The following is a 21993-nucleotide window of genomic DNA, read 5'->3' on the forward strand; positions in this document are numbered from 1 at the left end:
GTTGCTGACATAGTAGGATATTGCTCGTAAAATGGTCGAGTAACGATCGCACAAAACCTGATCAGTAAGAAGCAACGACAGGGACCACAGCGGTCGTGCAAATCACGCTTCCTTCCTCGGCGAGACAGCGAAGACGCGATTTGTCCCTGTCGCGTATCCGGAGGATGCATCAGCGGGGCAAGGTCGTTGCACCGTGGGCCCCGATGCCCGGTCGTTAACTTCCGACGTTCGAAGCCGAAAATCCTCCTATTACGGAATTAGTGAGATGATAGACCCGTGAATAACGGAGGACCGTTCGAGGAACGCGAAGAGATCCAGAGAAGAGGAAAGAGCGGATGATGAGGAATAGCTACGACTTTCGGAGAAAGAAAGAAAAGAAGCGACTGGGGCCGAAAAAAAGAAGAACCAAGGCTGACCCATAAAAACGTCAAACTTCCCCTAACCTAGAGAAACGTCTTCATTACGAGGCACGGCTCCCATCGTGTAGGTCCGTGGGTTATACGAACGATGAATAGCGACTATGTATAGTCGTGAAAAAGGAATAACACGAGCCTCGGACGGACGAACTTGTTCTCCACGAAAGGTTTCTAGTGGGACCTTTAGCATCGAGTGCCCTCCACGATGTTTTCTTCGCTCGGCAAACAGACTGAACGCGGATCGCCTGTTTTCGATTTGCCCGAACGTGTCTATTTCTACCCTGGTAACGAAACTCCTCACTACATTATTGCTGAAACATGCCGGTAGCTGCTCTTTGTCTTTTTATTCGGTGGACATATTGATCGTTGACTGCCGAACTTCGTATTTGGTAAATTGGCAGCAGGGTCAGGAAATGTTTGAATTCTTAAATCAGCTTGATGTCTGATTTCTTAAATTCTTGAATGTACAAATTACTAAGTGTCCACATTTTCAACTTTCTCAAGACCTCCACAAACTTTGATCAACATTTTACCAAATCTCCGAACTCCAAAATTTCCATATTCCACAATTTCTGAGCTAAAGCTTGCAATTTCACAAAGAAAGAAGAAGAAGATCTCGACCTAAAAATTATAACGTAGGAGGTCCTTGAGATAACGCGATAACGCGGCGTGGGTACTCTCGTTCACGCGTGCAGGGAAGAAAAGAATGAAGAAGAAACGCGTTCCTTCGTTCCGTTAATAAAGAAGTCGACGTTTTAATACCGTAGCTCGACAGGGCCTCGGCGAACGCTCTCCGGTTCTCTCGCTTCTGCTGTGCTCGCCGTCTCCCTTGGTCGTGGAGAGTCGGTTTCGAGGCGGCCCGAGAGACCGAGGGAGACGGTTATAATTAAATCGTGCAATCAACTGGCTAATTTGTCCTCAAGCGTATTAATAAAACCCAGCCCAGTTATCTCCGTCGTTCTCCTCCTCCTCGCGTCGCTTCTTTCTTTCCTGCCACGACCTACGCACGCCAAACTATTCTTACCGTTTCGCACTTCGTCTTTCTGACTTCCACTGCTAATTTTTCTTTCCGCGCCGGTTCACGAAGCTATTCTTGGATTTTCCATTAGCGAGGGCTGCGATCTCGTTACCTCTAATTCGTTCGACTTTTCGATAGGTGCAAAACTTCTTGACATCGCTTAAATTTTGTTCGTTCTTTATAATTTTGTGTTCTTCATTTCGAAGTGGTATATAGGAGACGCATGATATATTGCTATTGACCGGACAGTATTTTAGATATTACAGGGAGAAGAAAAATTCTTACACTATAATTTTTGATAACACAGAGCAACTGGTATTAAAGACCTTTCCCTACACGTGTTTGACTTAAGAGTTTGTAATGGATTAAATTAAGTAAGATGGAACGTAGCTATGAGTATTTATAAATTAGAGTAGAATGGAAGTTAATATCAAGAATTGTAAAGGGCCAGCAAATTAGTCAAAGCAGCAGCCGCGGCAACAGCGTGACACTCGGCTGTCGTCTTGCTGGACCGAAACTCGGGGACCGGTTTGGGACCGTTCGCTCAATTGAGCGATACGTCGCCGACCACACGTGCGCCTCCACCTTCGTCTTCGGCAACCCTTCTTCCAGTGCTTCTTTCTCTTCCTGTACGCTCGGTTCGACGAGTACACGGTAGGCGAGTAAGCGTGTCGTACACCGGCGGTAAGTAAAGGGCCGCGTACTACTCTCTTCGGCTTTAACGCACGTTTAACGCTCGCTCGCTCCCGCGCCTGCTCAACTAATACATACTCTGTGCTCCATAGAAATTCATCCTAATCAAAATTAAACTAAAAATCTAATTAACATTTCTTACTTCTACAAATTTCACTTTTGTTATATTTCAAGATATGACACAAAAGTCATTCTTGAAATGTTTTTCATACTCTGTGTTCCATAGAAATTCATCCTGATAGAAATTAAACTAAAAATCTAATTAACATTTCTTACTTCTACAAATTTCACTTTTGTTATATTTCGAGATATGACACAAAAATCATTCTTGAAATCTTTTTCATACTCTGTGCTCCATAGAAATTCATCCTAATCAAAATTAAACTAAAAATCTAATTAACATTTCTTACTTCTACAAATTTCACTTTTGTTATATTTCGAGATATGACACAAAAATCATTCTTGAAATCTTTTTCATACTCTGTGCTCCATAGAAATTCATCCTGATAGAAATTAGACTAAAAATCTAATTAACATTTCTACAAATTTCACTTTCATTATACTTCAAGATATGACACAAAAGTCATTCCTGTTTCTTAACATCCTTTTCAAGATTATTTTCTATACATTTTTTTAGAAGTTGCAAAGTTAACGGAGTAAGATGAATATGTTTTATTCTGTTATTAGAAAATTTTTCCTAGGAAAGTACATCTCTAGCAGTAAACATTATTCACAAGTTTCTGTATACTCTATTTTTGTGTACCAATTTGATGCTACCACGCTATTTTATAGACGGAGCTTCATATTTCATCGGATTAACAGATTACCAGATCGAGGAGAACATATTCACTGGCACGAAACGGGGTCGCAATATCGTTAAAATAAGCATTAGTTAACGATCCTAAACGAACAAGCAGTTTGGTCGTAACAGTGGTACGTTATGTGCAGAACGCGTGCAACAACGCGGCACAAGCTTATTTCGGGTACTTTCTCTAAAACAATGGTGATATGTGCAATGTCGAACCGTAAAAATAGATTCTGTCGATTTTGGAAGTAAATTTCATTCTGGGTCATTGAAGCTCTAGTCAGAAGAGCTTTAGTTATAATTGTAAGTTGATTTAGTTATAATCAACATGAGGATGGATATGTATTACATACATGAGAATATTATAAGGAATTTCATCGAGTATCGTTGGAACAATAATTTAATTAAAACATGAATCAGTGAGAAGAGTAATATAAATGAAAAGTTTGAAAATATTTGAAGGAGTCAATAATCAATGACTGAATCAATAACACAAATGAAGAATTACAAGAAATTCGAAAGAAGCAAATTGTACCTCACAATCCAAAGAAAGTAGTTACCCGACAAAGGTGGACTTGAAGAAGTAATTTGCATAGAAGATAATCGAGGATAAGTTGGATGACCGAGACATATGAATGGAAAATTTGAAGAAGTTCGAAAGACGAATGACGAATAGAGGGAAAAGACGGTAGAAATACAAAGAGCAAGAGAGAAAGGGTATATAGTGCACATAGCAGTGCCCGTAGCATAGGGGAGTGCCTTGGCAAGAGAACGTGGACCACCCACACGGTGCCGCGAGACCACCGTGCTAGCCCACTGGCATACATTAGGCTCCACGGCTCCCCGAAAACTATACCGTGGCCCTTCTCTACCGATCGTTCCTCTGCAGTCCTCCAACGCTGGCCCAGCCGTTAGGTATTTTGATACAGTCGACACCCGTTTAATTAGCATTCGATACGGACGCCGCGAGAGGAACTGCCGGGCACCACGACTATTCTTCTCGTTTTCTTCTTTGTCCTGACACGCTCTGTGCCTGATTTTCGTCTTCCTGCTTGTCCCAACCTCCGCCGACCTCGCTGTGTCAAGTAACGGGTCAAACGCTTCGTTAAACTTTCCGACTCTTTACTTTTTTATGAAACTCGGAAATCTCGGCGTTTAAGTCTAATCTCCCGCGAGGTAACTTTCGAGGTTCACTTTCCATCGTTTTAACATTCCCAGGTATAATCGGATCTAGCTTTTATCTAGCCAGTTCAAAATTTTAAAGCTTCCCGAGAGTTATGGAAATTCTTAACAAGTAGAAAGTAAGGAACGGTCTGACATCATCTAAACATCATGAGACCGTCTCATGAACCGAAACAATCGTAGATCAGGATTACCTAGAATTATGGATGCAGATACGATCGATCGTAAATACAGTCTGTCAAAATATCATTGAAGAAATGAATTACCAGGCAAAGAAAATACGAAGCTCGTTGCTCCGAGTGTTTAGGTGCCGGTACGTGACTCACAATCCCTGATCGTTGCCTCGAATAGATCGGAACAGGCTGGCCCTCGCACGGATACAAACTGACGTCATCCACGTTTGAGGTCAGTAGAACGAGATGAATTGACTCGTCAGCGTCGATGCCACTTTTTTAACTCGCGTCGATGAAATCACGAGGGTGCCGGGATCCTTCTACGCGGTGGGCCGACACTGACGGGACCCGTACGAATCCGACGAGATTATATATTTTTCTTGGATAGACGCTTCGACCTGTTCCTTTTCTCAACAGTTGATCGACGTAGCGAATAAATTTCTATGTTACGTCTTGATTTGCTGCCTGGAGGCTCTTCTATTAAATTGCCCAGCAACTCTCTTAGATACACATTCTTTTTGTATGGAGTTGTCAAACAATTTTGTGGGTTTTATTATTATTTAGCATCTGTTACTGAAATTAGGAAATTTAGAGAGGAAATTTAATAATTTGATAATTTGGAAGGTTGAGTATTTATGGAAGGGAGTTGAAAAATGTATTTAAAGGAAATTTAATAGTGAATCGATGTGTAGAGATCTAACGCGTAGAAATTTGACGCGAAGGGATTTAACGCGTAGGAATTTAACGCGTAGAAATTTGGCGCGTAGGGAATCGATGCGTGGAAATTTGGCGCATCGGAATTCGGCGCGTGGAAATTGGGCGCGTAGGGAATTAACGCGTGGAGATTCGACGCGTCGAATTCCAACGCGTAGAAATTTGACGCGCGGAGTTCCAACGCGTAGAAATTGGACGCGTGGGAATTCAACGCGTGGAAATTTGGCGCGTAGGGATTTAACGCGTAGAGATTTGGCGCGTGGAGATCTAACGCGTGGAAATTTGGCGCATAGGAATTCGGCGCGTAGGAAATTAACGCGTGGGAATTTGGCGCGTAGGGAATTAACGCGTGGAGATTCGACGCGTGGAAATCCAATGCGTAGAAATTTGACGCGTGGAGTTCCAACACGTAGAAATTTGATGCGTAGGGAATCGACGCGTGGAAATTCGGCGCGTGGAGATTCAACGCGTAGAAATTTGACGCGTGGAGTTCCAACGCGTAGAAATTTGGTGCGTAGAGAATCGCCGCGTGGAAATTTGGCGCGTAGGAAATTAACGCATGGGAATTTGGCGCGTAGGGAATTAACGCGTGGAGATTCGACGCGTGGAAATCCAATCCGTAGAAATTTGACGCGTGGAGTTCCAACGCGTAGAAATTTGATGCGTAGGGAATCGACGCGTGGAAATTTGGCGCGTAGGAATTCGGGGCGTAGGAAATTAACGCGTAGGAATTTGGCGCGAAGGAAATTAACGCGCGGAAATTCGGCGCGTGGAGATTCAACGCGTAGAAATTTGACGCGTGGAGTTCCAACGCGTAGAAATTTGGTGCGTAGAGAATCGCCGCGTGGAAATTTGGCGCGTAGGAAATTAACGCATGGGAATTTGGCGCGTAGGGAATTAACGCGCGGAGATTCGACGCGTGGAAATCCAATGCGTAGAAATTTGACGCGTGGAGTTCCAACGCGTAGAAATTTGATGCGTAGGGAATCGACGCGTGGAAATTTGGCGCGTAGGAATTCGGGGCGTAGGAAATTAACGCGTAGGAATTTGGCGCGAAGGAAATTAACGCGCGGAAATTCGGCGCGTGGAGTTCTAACGCGTAGAAATTTGGTGCGTAGAGAATCGCCGCGTGGAAATTTGGCGCGTAGGAAATTAACGCATGGGAATTTGGCGCGTAGGGAATTAACGCGTAGAGATTCAACGCGTGGAGTTCCAACGCGTAGATATTTAGCGCATGGAGTTCCAACGCATAGATAATTCGAAAATTTGAAAGGATGGGTATTTATGAAAGCTTAAAAATTATATTCAAAGATCAAAGTATTTTGATGCAGTCCAATTTGGCAGATAAAGAAGAAGGAACGATATTTCGCAATCACGAGCGGAATTAAGCGTCGTGTTCGACGAGTTGGCGTATTTACACTCGGCCTAATGCGACGCGTACTGGTGCGATCGTTACTCAGGATCCCGAGGGTGGCCCATGCGAGCACCAGGTTTCCGCCTTAATGATGATTAACCTGGCCATCGGTCGCGGTTCACCCTTTCAGCCATTCGCAAGGACACACTAAATCTCGCTAACGTTTCCTACCGCTAATAAATATTTCCAGAAACCTTTTAAGGAGCCCCCTTAATCGGATATATTCGACTCTGCGATCTCCGTGTGCCTCTTGTTTGCGAAATCGACTCGGACAAACAATAATTACGAGCAATAATCGTCCTGCGAGAAGAAACGCGCTACAATTTGTTTCTCGGTAAACGTGATTTTCTTTGCCGATGGCTGCTGAATGGGAGGATTTTTTTCCCCTTATTAACGACTACCTGTATCGCGACTTATAGGAGCAATTTTATAAAGACACAGGTATAATTAAGCAACCGTAATTAAGGAAGCAGGATCGCAAAACCGAACGCAATTGACTTAACGATGTGTGACGTTGTTAGAATTAGAAGTTCAATGAGTTTTTTTTACAGTAATCTTATCAATTTACCTGTGAATTACATTTAATTTTTGTTGTGACATTGTTTGTTGTGATATTAATGTTTCTGATGGTATTTCGGTGATGCGACAATCGATATTGATACGCGGTCGCGATGTTTAATGGAGAAATAAACTGGAAGCTCTTAACAAGTTTTTACCGCATCTTTTTACGGAAAGGATTGATGATTGCTATGGTGGTAACGTGCTACGATTTCAAGGTAAGCGATTAAAATGACCAGCACCTCCATTAAGGATAACAACCGGAAGTCAACTTGCTCCCAACGATACGTACAATCAACCAGAGACTCACATTATGAAAACCTCCCGCTATTTCACCACACAATCGACTACTAATGAAATTATTAACATTCTTAATGGTCACTAATTAAAACACGTATTTCTTTTGCACGTAATATACCTCGCAGAAATTACCGCATGTCGACGAGAAATAGCCTAACATGGCTCTATGCTAACGAGTGGAATATTAAATAGAAATGTCTGACGCGGTAAATGATTTTTCCTCGAAGCGATATCGTTTCACTCCCTATATAGTAATCAACTGTCTGAAAACTCGATCTTGTAACAATGTTGCTGTAATTCCTTGAATATATTACGATCTTGCTACACGAGCTATTAATCTGCGTGTAAAATCTAGAAATATGATACAGTTAGTGAATGCTTGTGTAAAAGGCGATTTTTATTGGTATGTAAACATAATTCTTTGGGGTGCCATACTTATCAGTATACCCTCTGAATTTATTTACTGGTAAAATTAGATTTGTAAGATAATTTGTAAGATGGGTACAATTATGAGAATGTAGATGCTGTTCAGAAAGTGTATTCTCAAGGATGTGTTAGATGGATCAACCACGTATATGGACGTTTGCAAACATCGCATATGTTGAGATTGCCATTGTTTCTGTATATTATAGATTCGTTTAAGACTTATACGATTGTTACTTTATTATAACCAACGCGTAGAAATTTGGCGCGTAAGAAATCGACGCGTGGAAATTTGGCGAATAGGAATTCGGCGCGTCGGAATTTGGCGCGAAGAAAATTAACGCGCAGGGATTTGGCGCGTGGAGATCCAACGCGTAGAAATTTGACGCGTGGAGATCCAACCCGTAGAAATTTGGCGCGTAGGGATTTAACGCGTAGAGATTTGGCGCGTGGAGTTCCAACGCGTAGAAATTTGACGCGTGGAGATCCAACGCGTAGATATTTGGCGCGTGGAGTTCCAACGCGTAGAAATTTAACGCGTGGAATTCCAACGCGTAGAAATTCGGCGCGTGGAGTTCTAACGCGTAGAAATTTAACGCGTGGAGATCCAATGCGTAGAAATTTGGCGCGTGGAGATTTGGCGCGTGGAGATCCAACGCGTAGAAATTTAACGCGTGGAATTCCAACGCGTAGAAATTTGGCGCGTGGAGTTCTAACGCGTAGAAATTTGGCGCGTGGAGATCCAACGCGTAGGAATTTAACGCGTAGAGATTTGACGCGTGGAGATCCAACGCGTAGAGATTTGGCGCGTGGAATTCCAACGCGTAGAAATTTGGCACGTAGAGTTCCAACGCGTAGAAATTTAACGCGTGGAGATCCAATGCGTAGAAATTTGGCGCGTGGAGATCCAACGCGTAGAAATTTGGCACGTAGAGTTCCAACGCGTTGAAATTTAACGCGTGGAGATCCAATGCGTAGAAATTTGGCGCATGGAGATCCAACGCGTAGAAATATAACGCGTAGAGATTTGACGCGTGGAGATCCAACGCGTAGAAATTTGACGTGTGGAGATCCAACGCGTAGAAATTTAACGCATAGAAATTTGGTGCGTAAGGAATCGACGCGTGAAAGAGTATTCTTACCCTAACCTTAAAACAGTCATCCCTAAAGAGCTTAAGTGAATAAAAATCTTATTGCTCATAAATCGAAAACTCCATACATTGAATACAACAAAAGAAGCAAATAAAAATATAGAAAACAGTGTCTTCTCGAATAAAATTTAATAACATCGAAAGAAAAGGTGAAATCGCAGAAGATGAAAGTATGACAAGATATTAAAAAGGGAAAGATCTCTATATGGATTATACAGCAAGGACCAAAAAGAGCCAAATTACAAGATTACGAAGACAAGACGAATGTAAAAGGGAAGAAACGATCCGAACGATTCCCGCTAAATCGATCCGAGTCTTGGTTCTCGGAATTGAATTATATTGTCACTCGGTAGCGCATCGCGATTAACAGTTAGCCGTTTTTCTCGTTCGGTGTGCACGGCATTCCTGAAGAAGCGGTATTGCACTGTCGTCGATCGATACCCGCGAAGCTGAGAGGCTGGCACGTACAGTGCGTTAACAATCGGCCGACTGGAACAGAGTCTCGGACAGAAGAGCGAAAAGCGATTCTTAGGAGACGTAATGGCACCCGTTCCACTCGCGGGGGGGAAAATGGGAACGAGGATGTGTAAAAGGCAATTGCCTCTCTTCGCTTATGGTCCGACATAGCCGGCGACTCGCATAACTTCGCTTGCACGCTCCGATCGTACGCCTTCCACGTTTAATGCGGCCGCGTGTATCGTGCGTGTGCGTCCACCACTTTAGACTCTCTTGTTCACCAAACGACGATTTCACGGGGATAATTATGAAATAAGCTACCTCGAAAGTCTCGAACACTTAATAAACGTCTCGTAAACTCCCGGAAAATTGTATGATCGTTTACCTGTTCGCTAGGGATACTCTTTTGGGGAGAATACGCGGATGACACAAAATTTGTTTCCGATGACAGAGAATTCTGCGATTTGGTGATTTTAGATATTTGAAATCAATCTGCATGTTTATGCAACGTTCTAGTTTTCAGATTTTGGATAATATGATGTTCATTATGACATTCAGACGAGGAACAAATTCATATTTGAGCTAATTGTCTATTTTATGAAAGACTTAATCAAGTATAATACAGAAATTTTTACAATAGCTTTTTCAAACTTCACCATACTTCAGAAATGAGTCCCATATATAATTTCAATAATCCCAAAATATTTCATAGACATCTCTTAGAATATCTGAAACATCTCCCAGCTGTAGTACTTTCTAAATTTTGAATACCTCAACGTCTAAAAACATCCCCTAGATCTAAAGTAAGTTCACATCTAGAACACCCAGACTAAATATCCAATATTCGATTAAAAATTTTCTGCAGGTCCAGAATAGATCCTAGAATAATGTGTTGACTATCTCTTCCACAACGATTCTCTCTATGGGAATGAGATATCGTTTCTCGACTTCCTAGACGGCTCGTTCCAAAAACGAGCATGTCCTACCGGTAGTGGTGAAACGATCGGGAGAAATTCCAGTCGTATCTGGAATCGAAGACTGGAATCATTAACACTTCTAAGCCGATCGGAGCTGAACGAGAGAAAATGGGAGAGACGTGGAAGGAACCGTAAGTAAGTAGGAACGTCGTGCTCGAGGAAGTGTGGGATACCTTTGGTGACAAGAGGTGGGGTACGAAAGGGGAGCAACGAGTTTAATTAAACACACTTAATTAACTCTAATGTATGACAGACCGAGCACGTACAGCCCCGTCCATCTTTCTCCCTCTTTCTCGTGCCTTCTCGTTGCTGCACGTAAGACACGCGTGTCTACAGCTGTACATCGTGTAGAAACGGGCATAAATGGCTCGTGGTACACGTGCCGGGTTCGTGAGAACCGGTCAAATAGGCTTCGATCATCGATAGCCGTTCGATACCGCTTCAATCGCGAGGGAGGAAGATATACCTCTTTAATTTACTTATATAAGTTATATCTTCGTTTGAAAATTCTTTTAGTTCTTACATTTGATTCTTAGATATCTAAATTTGTAAATTGATAAATTTCTAAACTGACAAATTTCTAAATTGATAAATTTCTAAATTGATAAATTTGTAAATTGATAAATTTATAAATAGATAAATTTACTGACAAATTTCTAAACTGACAAATTTGTAAATTGATAAATTTCTAAATTGATAAATTTATAAATAGATAAATTTACTGACAAATTTCTAAACTGACAAATTTGTAAATTGATAAATTTGTAAATTGATAAATTTGTAAATTGATAAATTTGTAAATTGATAAATTTGTAAATTGATAAATTTGTAAATTGATAAATTTGTAAATTGATAAATTTATAAATAGATAAATTTACTGACAAATTTCAAAATTGATAAATTTCTAAATTGAACTCCACATTTCGTTAAACTGCAGCGCCCTCACAAAATGGCGCCCCACCTCATCCTACACCTCAACATAACCCTGCACTAAATTTTGAACACACGTTTGAGTAAAATTGTAGAGCAGAGGTTTGTGAAGGTACGTGTTTCCATATCGTGACATCTTTATCGTTTCTATAATTTAACTTTTCAACAAAGTTGTAACAGAGTTGTAAAAGTTTCATTGTTCGGATATGTGAGCTCTCATATAATAGTAAAGCACGGCACAGTTTCGCGGACTGTAAGGATTGAGCCACGTTGTGTAAATCGGTCATAAATGGGTCTGACCTACAGGTGCTTGATTCATGAGAGCCGGCCATATCGGTAATCATCGATCGATTGGCGTAACTCTCCTCGAGAAGTCTTAGGAATATTATCGAAGTGAAACCGTGTGCTTCAGAACTTTCTCTCGATTATCAAACGAAAAGCCTTGACGCAACGCTTAAAAAGCGTACTTTCCTGTGAGAAACAGGATAAATTGTAACGAACCGATTCTATGCACGTACTTAATCAGAAAATAACATATGTGTATATGGTAAATGGAAAAGCAATTTCTAGTCGGACAAGAAAGTGACACGAGTTGCTATTATTTCCGGTCATCTGCTAAGGACCCTATAAAACAGTGGACATACAGGAACGTGTTTCGGTCCCGTCTTCCTTTTTCATCAAGCCACCGATCACTGAACCATTTGTTTAAGTATAGTAGTTAAACATCTACAGGCTAGCTAATATCGAGAACCACTTAAGGACAATTGCTACCTTGTCGAGAGAGTCGTTTCCTCGAAACAGGTGCTCTGCGTTTTTCTTCAAAACGAGACGTGTATTTCTATCGATTTAAGAGACCACAAAATAAAGACCATTTACAGATATAAAAAATCAATCTTGTTGAATTATTATGGAAGGTATGATTTACCCTCCACGATAATTGGACGTCATTCGAATACATAAATCCATCGAATCGTGCTTTCACGTCGAGTGCAACGGTGCTTCTTCGTGAATCAGGTGCAACCCTGGGAGTGGTCGGAAATTTATGATCGGTAGCCGGAAAGGAATGGAGCTAAGATCGGACTGGTAATTAGGTCAGTGCAATCTAATTTCATGTCATTCGGTGCGTTTCAATTCGACGTGTAATTTCATGTGATTGAATTTGATGCAATTCGATGCGAGTTGGCACGTGGCAATGTGCTGTAATTTGGCGCGGTGCAATGGGTCTCGGTGCAACTTGACGCGGCGCAGTTCTGAGAGATGCAATTTAGCGTTGGAGAACTCGAAGCGATGAAATTTGGAGAGACGAGGTTCGAGGGATTGCAATTCAGAGCGTTGTTTTTCGGTGCATTACAATTCGATGCGTTGCAATTCGGAGCGTTGCAATTCGGTGCGTTGCAATTCCAAGCCTGGTGATTTGAAGCGTTGCAATTCCAAGCGTGGCAATTCGGAGCGTTGCAATTCCAAGCGTGGCAATTCGGAGAGTTGCAATTCCAAGCGTGGCAATTCGAAGCGTCGCAATTCCAAGCGTGGCAACTCGGAGCGTTGCAATTCCAAGCGTGGTAATTCGGAGCGTTGCAATTCCAAGCGTGGCAATTCGGAGCGTTGCAATTCCAAGCGTGGTAATTCGGAGCGTTGCAATTCCAAGCGTGGTAATTCGGAGCGTTGCAATTCCAAGTGTGGTAATTCTGAACGTGGCAATTCCAAGCGTGGCAAATCGGAGCGTTGCAATTCCAAGCGTGGCAATTCGAAGCGTTGCAATCCCAAGCATGGCAATTCGGAGCGTTGTAATTCCAAGCGTGGCAATTCGGAGCGTTGCAATTCCAAGCGTGGTAATTCGGAGCGTTGCAATTCCAAGCGTGGTAATTCGGAGCGTTGCAATTCCAAGCGTGGTAATTCTGAACGTGGCAATTCCAAGCGTGGCAAATCGGAGCGTTGCAATTCCAAGCGTGGCAATTCGGAGCGTTGTAATTCTAAGCGTGGCAATTCGGAGCGTTGCAATTCCAAGCGTGGCAATTCGGAGCGTTGCAATTCCAAGCGTGGTAATTCGGAACGTGGCAATTCCAAGCGTGGCAATTCGGAGCGTTGGAATTCCAAGCGTGGCAATTCGGAGCGTTGCAATTCCAAGCGTGGTAATTCGGAGCTTGGCAATTCAGAGCGTTGTAATTAGGATCCTTGCAATTCGAAGCGTTGTAATTGGGACCGATGCAATTCGGAGCGTGAGAATTCGGCGCACTGCAATTCGGGGCGTTAGAGTTCGAAGGATTGCAATTCGGAACCTTACGATTCAAAACCTTGCAATTCGGAACCTTGCAATTCGGTTAATTAAAATTCGAAGCCTCCCAATTCACCGCATTACAATTCACACACATTGCAGTTTAAAGCCCCGCAATTCACCTCGTTGCAACTTAGCGCGCTGCAATTAAGTGCACCGCAATTCCCAACATCACAATTTGGCCCAATGCGCAGCACTTAGACCCACCGAAATTCGGAGGGTAGCAATTCACCACGCTGCAATCTAACATGTTGCAATTTAGCGGGATGCAATTCGATCAACTTGTCGCGTTGCAATTAAGCTCACAGTTCGATACATAGCAATTTAGGAAGTAGTAATTTAAACTTGTAATTTGACGCTGTTCAACTTATAATTTAATGCAATTACAAGAGTTGTAATTTCGATGAGTTAAAACTAGTAATTAGACATGTAATCAGGTAAGTAGGTAAAAGTAACAGTGTGGTCTTAAAAAGTAAAGAATAAAAAGATCGTCAATTAACGAAAATATCCGTCACGTGTTTTGAACCCCTCGAATTCGATCCGAAAGCTCGTAAATCCACCTTTAGAAATCAGGCTGGCTTACTTCTTCGAACGATAAAAGGAGCGACGGGAGCGTGGAAAAAAGGGTGAAAGAAAGGAAGAAACGGAGCGGAGATTTAAAGGCAAGCAGCGTTTCGAAGGTGCTGCACGACGGAAATAGGTGGCTGAAAATCGAGAATCACGAGACGAGCGCACTTCGAACTCGAAAGAGAGGGCCAAAGAAAGACTCGTCGGTTGAAGGAGGGTAAAAGAAGAGGAGAAGGACGAGTCAAAGAGCGGAAGATTCGAAGGAGGACGGGTCTCGGTGTGGCTCGTCGTAACTCAAGTCTAGTTAAGAGAGCCATAATTCAGGGGATAGCACCAGGTCCTCAAACGGCCCATAAATTATGGGCTTTTAATTTCGCGATATTAACGGGACGATCGGACGAATGGCAAAAGGAGAGCGCGACTCTTTTGCTCTTCGCGTTTTTCCTTCGTACCAGACTTCTGGGACTTCCGACTCTCTTTTGTGAATCTTCTACTACTTCTTCTACTTTTTCGGACGCGAATGGTTCACGCAAAGTTAGCGCTGGAAGTAGATATTAGAGATTAGTTAGGTTAGAGACATAGGACACTTTCAGTGCTGTTATTTGAAGAAACATCTGGACCTAGGATGTGGACTTAGGATTTTCTTTTAATAATCTGCATGACATAACATTCACTTAGGATTTTCTTTTAATATTCTGCATGACATAACATTCACTTAGGATTTTCTTTTAATACTCTGCATGACATATGATTCACTTGTGAGACACATGAGAAAAATTATTTAGTATGTCCATCAATTAACCCTAACTTCATACCAAATATATAACTACATATACACTGGATGCATAAGTGCACAATACTACATACATAGATATACTGTAAAATGTTATAATTTGTACAAGTAGTTTAATAATACTTATTTAAGAGTTTTTCTACACTGTAGCCATTAATGTCATTATGTGGTCATTAAACACTACTTTTGTTTACTTCAAGTGTAAATATTTTTAGCTTGACCTTGAATGACTTTGGACATTAATCATATGTGTAGTACATGTGCGCAGTGAGGTTCATACAATGAACATGACTGTATATGAACATATGGACGACTCTGCATATGTTGCACTTTCAATGTCATTTAAAAATTACTTCCTTGAACAATAATTTTAAATACATGTTAAATTTTACATATTGTGAGCAAGTATTAAACAACCCCTTTTATTAGACATAATATATAAAATTACATCTAAACCATCCTAATAAGTACACGTTCCACTAAAAGTTCATCTAAAAAAATTTGTCGAACATCAATGAGAAAGTGCGTGGAGAAGAAGTACGTCGAAGTGTCGTCAGCGAAACTCGACGTAAATATTCGTCGTCGTGGGAGTTCGTTGTTCGACAACGGCATCGTATCTATGGCCTCTAAACCGGCTTTCAGCGGTGTTTAGAGGCACTCCGAAATTTCCCTCGCCTCGGATCTGTCCGCATGAATAATTAAGAGCTGGGAGGCAGCTTGACACGCACGTTCTTCGGTAACCGTATAAATCCGGTTTGCCGGTTAAAAACCAACAGTCCGCCACGAATGAGAAACGCGTTTGCCGCGGCACGATGACAAAGTATCGCGATCCGCGAAACTCTAGAGTTTCCTGATTTTGATTAACCGTCGGAATCGCCGTTTTAACGAAACTTCGATCACTTTGCGTAATGCTGGGCAATTTATCGTCCGGCTCGAATCAAGTCGTTTCGATCCCCTGGGAGACGCGATAATTAACGCCCCGGACGTAATTCAACTGTATTCCCGGCGAATCGCACAATTTGTTACAAAGTGCCGGTAGGTGCTGGTATTCCTTGGCTTCTTAAGTGTACGCTAAGTTAAACATATGTACATTAACATTCTTGCGGATTTCAATATGCGTTCGTTACAGGGTGACTCATACTAATTGAGTTATTCAAAGCCTCATTTTTACCGATAAATACTTTTGTTATAAAATATTGCTCCACGGTTTCGTGCAAGGATATTTAAAACAGTTGAAAGAAATGCAACATGAATTTCTGATTAAACGCAGCGCTCTATTAATCACTCGAACGATGAACTTCAGCGTTAATCATTAATGGTGCGTGTAACGTGGACATGCAATTAATATATGTAATCTCCTGGTATGATATATTATCAGAAGTCGAAGACATTAAAATTAAGTTTCGTGAGATAGATTTTCAATCAGAAGTAAAATATGCAACGCGTGTTTTCTCTAACGAAGGACAGGTACGAGAATGTTTTTTCAAGACATTTTGTAATTCAGATGGTTTCTCGAGGAATTCCAGTGCTTGAATAAATTTGTCATTTTACCCGCGAGTTACGGTTCCGAAGGAAGGTGTCTATTCCGTCATCGTTCAAACATATCGAGGAATCTTAACGGGGTACTTGCAGCTCAAGGCGAGTCTACTTGACCGCTAGACTCTTTAGATAATCGTCGTTAATCTACCAATATTTATTTTTAGGAAATTGTGAAATACGCTTCTTAAACCGAGTTCATTCTCAAGTGATTTTAATCGAAATTATTGGACATATATTTTATTTAGTTTAATCTGATTAGAGATACACATATGTTTTAGGTTAGGTTTTCATATGTTGTAGCCACATATGTTCATATGTGTTAGGCTAGGTTTTCATATGTTATAGCTACATATGTTCATATGTGTTAGCTTAGGTTTTCATATGTTATAGCCACATATGTTCATATGTGTTAGGCTAGGTTTTCATATGTTATAGCCACATATGTTCATATGTGTTAGGTCAAGTTTTCACATCTTTGCATATGTTATAGTTTGTTTTCATATCTCATAAAATTTTTTAGGATTTATTTACATAAGTGTGTTACATTTGAAACAAGTGAAATTGCACTGAAAAAAGTCCACCTTAAAGATCATCTGAAGAGGTTAAGTTTCTAATTTGAACTTTAAGATAGAACTGATACATGATGATGTCACGATTAAAAGAACATCCATCCTCACATACAATGTATCTGATCTGATTAATGACGACAGTAATTAATAAACGTGATCATCTTAGATGTTAACGCTAATTGACAATATATGATAATTCGAAACGTGTCTTCATGAAACTCCCTATCAGAGAAGAAAAGAATGTAATATAACTCGAGCGATTAACATTAAGCAATTTAAGGGTTTCATATTTTTTCATATTTTCCCATATTATCGGTTTGCCGAATGCGAGGGTCATTAAGTCGAGTAACGTCTCCTCGGGGTAAAATTAAGACCGGTTTTAATTGCCTTCGAGGCGTTTTCGGGCAATCGAACGTTCGTAATGAAGTGTTCGTCGCAGGGTATTCGCGGCCTCTTTGTCGGTAGCCGCTTATCTTGCCGACCGTGAGATAATAAAACCGTTCCCTCGCTACGACAATCATTTAATGGCTCATTATCGTGACGACGTTCTCGCCTCGTCCCCGCCTTTCGAATGTGAGAAAGCCGTTTCGCGAACCCGACTAAATCCACCGGTGTAATTAACTCGAGCACGAGAATTCGTTAAACAGTTGCGCAGAAACCCTCGACAGAGATTGCGTTAACTCGATGCTCTTTGTCGGCGGCATCAACCGTTATCGACTATCCAATGTTGCGAGACAATCATTTCTAACCAATCACCTTTGATGTTGGGACAAATTAAAAACCTAGACAGAATCTAAAATGTCTGACACAATCTAGAAACTCCAGAGAAGTCTAGGATAAACACAGAGTTTAAATAAAGGAGTCTATGAAGCTATAAATAGTAACTTGGCTGTTAATTATTATTTTAGAAAGCTAAAGATGAAATTTGAAAAAAATCCTTCAAATTTTATTCTACAATTATCAACCACATAATCGAAATATGAAGTGAAGAAAAGAAAATTTATAAAAGCATGAACCTGTTAATTCTATGGACCTAACCACATAAGATCATCTACACATATGTTTTACTAAAATAATCAAAATTCGATTTCTTACCGTTTAGTAGTTTTCCTAACTATCCTCCTCTTTTTGCTGGCAGTACATTTTCCATTTACTCACTATCGCACGATTAGTTTCTTGTAGCAATTTCTAGCAGAAGATCGACACGGTTGCGCGCACGATGCTGGCATAATAGAAGGCGAGGCACGACTAACCTGCTCCGTTGTGAAAACTTGTTTCGAATCGCGCGGCGAAAAGATTTGTAAACAGTCCCTCTTCGAACAACGCGAAAAGGTTAGTATTCTTCTACCTAACGTATCGTTATAAATCAAGTCGCTACACGAATTCGATTCCTCAAGTGTTGCGCACTTTTTGACGCTGCATCGCGTGTCGAGATTCTGCAGTCGAAATGACAGCAATTTCTCTCTCTTCTTGTAATTGCTACCGTGTTTTTTTCGAAACGATCATGCAATGAGTGTAATAACTTTATTTAGATCGGGAAAAATTGTGTGAAAGTGGTAAGTAAAATGGCGATGGAGAACGAGATGGGAACTTTTACTCTTATTTATTAGCGTCAATCATATTGTACTATTATCGTGCAATACAGAATATTACTATCGTCTGCTAATCACTACATTATTATTTTGCTCCTCTACTAGTAAAATTACACATCTTGAATTATACAATCAGATCTTAAATTATACAATTCACCGTATGTCACCATATGTGGTCTAACGACCTTCCCCAAATAAAAAGTTCAAAATAAAATAATTAATCGAGATAATAGATTTAGAAGTTCTGTAAGGGCCAAGGTAACATGACTATGCGTCCTGCAGAGATTCGCTCAAGATGTCTGTAGACGTTAGCCCATCAACGACCTCCAGCGTTGAGGGTCAAGGGGTCACTTGTGTAAAACCCGTACGTTACTACCGGCAGGGTACGCGGCTCCTCCAACGTTATAAAGTCGCGTAACACCTGTTAAGTCCGGTACCCCGTGAGACGGCACGAAATTTCCATTCGACCGCTAATGATTTACCGTCTGGTGCTCGGTTTACTTCCAAGAAAGCCGTCGTCGTACTCTGAAAATGACTTTTCACCGTAGAAACCCGTACGCTGTGACGCGAATGAAGTTCGTCACGAGTTTCGTTCAAGTCGTATAGCCTTCCATTCGTTTCGCGTTTATCGACTGTGAATATTCGCTGATTTTACTTCCTTAATTCAATTTTTATTCTTTTCCATTTGTATTAACTTAGTACCTTCTTCTTAATATTTTAGACTTAATAATTTAAACTGCAAAGAAAGACATTTTTCTAAGAATGACATTTTTAGGAGTTCTTCAGATTTTGGTTTTTGGGGATAGTTTCTTGTGTAAAATTTGGGAAATGTCTACAAAAAGAGATCTATAGTAATAGATCTCCCTAATTCCTGAAGTTCTTGTTACAACCCCTATGTTTTTTAATCTTGACAAAAGTCAGATAAAAGTGTTAGAACCTTCAGAAGTTTGATGATGAAAATTGAACTTAATACTTCGTCCTCGAGGAGGTACTTTAAGGTACTTTTGTTACTGGCAAATAATTCTAAAACTCTATGTTGTTAAAGTTTGTTCAGTTTGAAGTTCATCAATTATCAATTGTTACCTATTAAACGTATGTGTATTAAAGAATTGCTATTATTGTATGAACAAGTCAGTTTTGGAGTGAATTCGGTTCCATTGGTAGCGAAATTTCAGTTGGAAAGCGCAGGTTCGAAATTGGTCGGAAGGCCGAAGCCAGACGATGTATCGGTTCATTCATAAGTGGCAGTAGATCGTTTCCGTGCGAGTGTCGGTTGGATCGAGGCTAGGAAGCGCGTGCACGTGAGCGGGCGGGCATGTGTTGCTGGCAGGTGTGTAGGTGTAGGCTGGCCACGCAGACGAAGAGGTGTAGGTGAAGCACACAGGGACCGAGGTGTGTGTATGGTCGGCGTAAGCCGGTCTACTTGGGTGGTCCGTCGAAGAAGGGACCGCACGCAGAGGCCTATCCCCACCAGAAAAACTTCTCTCTCGATATCTCTCTTCCTCTTATTTCCCTCGACGTGTTCCCTCGTTCTCTGTCGTTCTCTCGCGCTCGGCAGCCGTCGCACACCATACAACCGGTCTCGTATATACGTACGCACTGACCATCACCTCTGTGTGGATGGCCGGAATATCTCTCAATCTAGCCGGCTGAATTCCGCCCGGTACTTACCGACGTCGAGGACTACTCTCTAAACACGAGCGGAGTAGCGTTTTAACGTTATTCGTGTCCGCGTTCGAATAAATTTTCGGACGACCCGCTTCGCTGGAGGTCGATCGGTGGCTAACACGCGGTTACATGGCTCGCGAAAATAGTGCGGATACGTTTCTGACTCGATCAGTGTCACACCTGTGCCCGCCATATTGGTCATTGTGTTCAACCCTTAGCTGGACAAGGTTTACTAGTTTATAAGGTTCATTTAGCTGGACTAGGTCACTTAATTACCTTTATAAAGTGGGCATTTTCTTGGACCATTGAACTTGTCAATACTGAACAAATTTTTAACATTATTCTTCTTGTTGATTGACAAAGTGTCATACGTCAATAAAAAATAAATTAAAGTTGTGACATGACTAGCTATAGGCCTTCCTTTCCAACTTTGAGGATGCAGATAATGCAGTGGCTAAAAATACATATTATAACGAATGCCCTGTTAAATCAGTGCCTAATTATACGAATTATTGTGAGGTAATTACAATTTTGTATTCCTGACGTACGATGAGGGACCACCCTCTAAGCCCGCATCGGATATCATCGATCCTTTGGCCCCATTAATCATAGGGTATCGCGTAATTTCTCATGACAGGCTATCGCTTTTTCTCCTTCGCTCCAGTTGTCCTCAGTTTAATTGATTAGAAACGCTTTCGTTTGAAACGCGATCGACGATCGTGTGCAGGTGTTGCGAGGTTTGTTTGCCGGTGATGTAACATCATTAGCTTTAGTGTATTATCCATCATAACTAACGAGACTCGCAAGGTTTCGAAAGGATGCGTATAATTGTCGTCGGTGATGGTAACGTTTGAAGACGTTTATTTCGTTTTAAATTTCCCACCACTTATGAAGGGGTTATCGCACGGGCAGATTTTGTGCATCTTGATTAGACGCAATTAGCTAGGGTTAGGTTAGATCAATGATACGATGGAGTTTAATGAATGAAGTAGGAGGAATTAAAATAAAGTATCAGGCAGAATCAGTATTATAATGTGATCTTAACAAGGTAGCAGAAGGGTTAGACAGAAAGATGGAGCGATCAGATCGTGATTAATTGTATGAACTGTTTCTACTGTGCTGTTTCCACCGTGATGTATCTACTGCGCTATATTTACTGAGTTGTTTCCACTGCGAGTTCTTATGCGGCAGTAAAAACAGACACATGTAATAAGACATATTGCAATTCCAACAACTAACGATTTGAATAATTAATTTTCAAATTTAATTGACTTCGCCCGACACGTTATTACTCTCTATACTATCTACAAATGAATAACTTTACGTTATAAAAATTTTCCCAGTTGATCTCGAATAAAAAAGAGGAATAGCGATAACAAAAGCCATTAATTGCATAAAATAAGCAGCCATCAAAATGTTAAGTGGAAAGGTTACATTGAAAAATGAAACGATCGTATTATGAATAATTACAGCTACATGCCACGTAACATGCCGTATCTACAATGTCAGTCAACGTGTTAAAAAACAAAGGAAATACCTGTATCGTGTAAAGTTGAAAGATTACGAGATTCGAGGCGTGGTTCGCGCAAGATTTCGCAGCTGTTCGCGAGAATTTCGAAGGAACTCACTGATTAAACGCTTCGTCACAGCGTGTGCGCGCGCGAGAGAGTCCGCACACGAAGCTCCCGATGCACCTATATATACTCGCGTGCGTGTGTACACGCCGCTTTATTACGCGGCGCGGAGTCAGGAATGCCAAGCTTCGTCGCGATCTAATGACTCT

General features: G+C 41.2%; 1 protein-coding gene across 2 annotated transcripts in view; it reads right to left on the reverse strand.

Moving 5' to 3' along the window:
* The window catches only part of LOC100875304 (uncharacterized), a 96517-nt gene that overhangs the window by 41949 nt on the left and 32575 nt on the right, over nucleotides 1-21993 (reverse strand). The gene's annotated exons all lie outside the window — the stretch shown is intronic.

This window comes from Megachile rotundata, chromosome 9, assembly GCF_050947335.1.
Source record: "Megachile rotundata isolate GNS110a chromosome 9, iyMegRotu1, whole genome shotgun sequence".
NCBI lineage: Eukaryota > Metazoa > Arthropoda > Insecta > Hymenoptera > Megachilidae > Megachile > Megachile rotundata.